A 2,615-nucleotide genomic window follows, 5' to 3' on the forward strand; every position below is an offset into this window, starting at 1 on the left:
TTATACATTGAATCTTACCAGCAAAAAGTGTTTGAACTTTCATAACAAAAGTCTGAAGAACAGAACACACATCAGATTTGTAATGCAGTGGATATAACCAGCTGTACTTAGTAAAATCATCCACTAGAATTAGGTAATATCGATATCCAGTACAAGAAGGGGTGGGAGAAGGACCCCATACATCAGTGTAGACAAGATGAAATGGCCGAGTGGAAGTACAAGGCAAAGTAGAAAATGACAATTTAGAGGCCTTCCCCATTTGACAATCTGAGCAAAACGACTTCTGAGATACTGGACCAACAACAGACAATTGACCTTTATTTACTACTTTATGTAGAGCTAAACTAGAGGGGTGTCTAAGTCTTCTGTGCCATGTAGTGATGTCAGCTTTAGCGATCATTAAGGCATGAGGCGAAATGGCAATACCAGAAATACCATTGGAAGCATTCCAGTAGAAAGGGTACAAACCACCTTCACTGGGGCCCTGGAAAAGCATCCTCCCAGTGCTTAGATCCTTGATGTAGAAACCAAATGGATCAAAGGTTAGGGAACACCAATTGTCATACACAAATTTATATACGTACAGGAGATTATGAGAGGCCTGCGGTACTAAGAGCACATCATGAAGTTGAAACACAGCATTAGGAGTGTTAATTAAAGCGTGGCCAGTATGAGAAATACACAGACCTTTTCCATCACCAACAAAAAGCTGGTCAGGGCCATTGTAGGGTATAGCAGAATTGAGAGACGTTGGATCAGGAGTGACATGATGTGTAGCGCCACTATCAGTAATCCAATAACTTGGAGTAGAAGAACCAGTCATAGCAGTCAAACCCATAGGAGGAGGATGTTGAGAAGCAAACTGAGAGAGATGACTACAATAGAGAGCAGAATGGCCATATTGATTGCATAGTTGACATGGCATGGAACGACCAGAGAGAACTGAAGAATGTCCCGACTGAAAATTGCCAGAATTTTGGCCAGTATTTCCAGAAAATGAGGAACGAGAGGGAGCAGAACCAAGAATACCTCCAGAGTTGTTGTTTGGGCGATTTGGACCAGGAGTACGATGCTGAGGAAAATGATTACGATTCTGATAGTAATTACGATTCTGATTCTGGTATCTGCCTTTAGAACCTCCTGAAATGAGGTTAGATTCGAAGATCCCTGTTGAGCAGCATAAGCATGAAATGGTGCAACAGTAGAGGAAGAAGATGCACGAGTTTTGCGTTTCTAAAGAGAGATCTCCTTGCTGAGTAAGAGGCCATGGAGTTCATCACCATTCACAGACTCAATTCTTGTTTCAATCGAATCAACAAACGATTCATACTCATCAGGAAGACCAGCAAGAATATAAGCAACCATATCAGAATCAGAAATCGGTTCTCCAGCAGCAGCAAGTTTATCAGAGACATCCTGAATAGAGTTCAGATAATCAGTCATGGAAGCATCACCTTTCTGAATGGTCTGGATCTTAGAGCGAAGACTGTGAACATGAGTGCGCGACGCTTCGGCGAAACGGCGTTCAAGAGACTGCCACAACGAGCGAGAATCGTCCATTCCAATAGTCAGGGGAAGAAGATCTTCAGCAAGGGTGGAGTTGATCCAGATCGTTAAGATCTGATCACGTTCACACCACAATTCATGTGCAGGATTGAGAATTTGAGATCCAGATGAATCACGAACAAACGGAGGAGGGCAAGGATCATCCCCAGTGATAAGGCCAAAAAGCTTGAACTGCTTAAGAACGGGAAGAAATAAGCTGCGCCAGGTGATGTAGTTCTGACGATTGAGTTTCGTCGGAACCATTCCAGCAATATTTTGGACAGTAATTGTCGCAATCGATGGAGGTACAGTGTTTGAGATCTCACCAAAAGGATGAGGACCAGAAGATGTAGCAGGAGAAGTGGAATCAGAGGAATTAAGAGTGGCCGCCATAGAAAGACAGACAAATTGCGTAGATGAAAGGAGGAAAAATTAGGTAAGACGTGTTTGGGAGACAAGAAAATGCAAGAATTTCAAGAAAGTGGAAGCGGAGGATCGACGTCGGTGGACTCCGGCGAAGATACCATGAAGAAGTTTACAGAATTAAGAGAGAGAGAGATTGCGATTGTTAAAGAAAAAATGATTCTCATTAACTTTATCTGCAGGATACAAGGGATATATATGTGTCCATAAAATATCTAATCAAATGCTGAGTCATCATCAATACTTTAGCTTAACATCTAAGCTAAGTGCTAATCTAGTGCCTTATGCTCATTATAGTCTAGTGGTCCTTCGCTATCCTTAATAGGTTATACATCTAATAGAGATAAGACCCACATGTATTGGTGGGCCATACCTCTATTATAGAGATGATACGAATGATGGTACAAATATGTGGTGAATGTAACGTTAGAGTTATGCAGTTGTACATAAATAAGCATAGTTGCATATTTATATTTACAAAATTGAAAGATCTTTGTACCAAATAATTGATACAATATTTCCTTTCAAGAATAGAACATGAACAATATAATTTCTTAAGTTTAGATACAGTTATTTTATTGTAAAAATGGGTGGGTGCTACGAAGAACAAATCCCACTAGGATGTAACAAAGAAATGCATTAATATA

At 40.6% G+C, this 2,615-nt stretch overlaps 1 non-coding gene across 1 annotated transcript; it reads right to left on the bottom strand.

The window, feature by feature from the left end:
• Window positions 1–1,242: 1,242 nt before the first annotated feature.
• LOC125479533 lies at window positions 1,243–1,383 on the bottom strand. The gene has a single exon (XR_007260093.1). It is a non-coding gene; the product is annotated as a small nucleolar RNA Z247 (small nucleolar RNA).
• Between the last annotated feature and the right edge of the window lie 1,232 nt (window positions 1,384–2,615).

The sequence above is a fragment of a genome, unplaced genomic scaffold, assembly GCF_019419815.1.
Source record: "Pyrus x bretschneideri cultivar Hongxiangsu unplaced genomic scaffold, Pyrus_bretschneideri_v1 Contig29, whole genome shotgun sequence".
Taxonomy (NCBI): domain Eukaryota; kingdom Viridiplantae; phylum Streptophyta; class Magnoliopsida; order Rosales; family Rosaceae; genus Pyrus; species Pyrus x bretschneideri.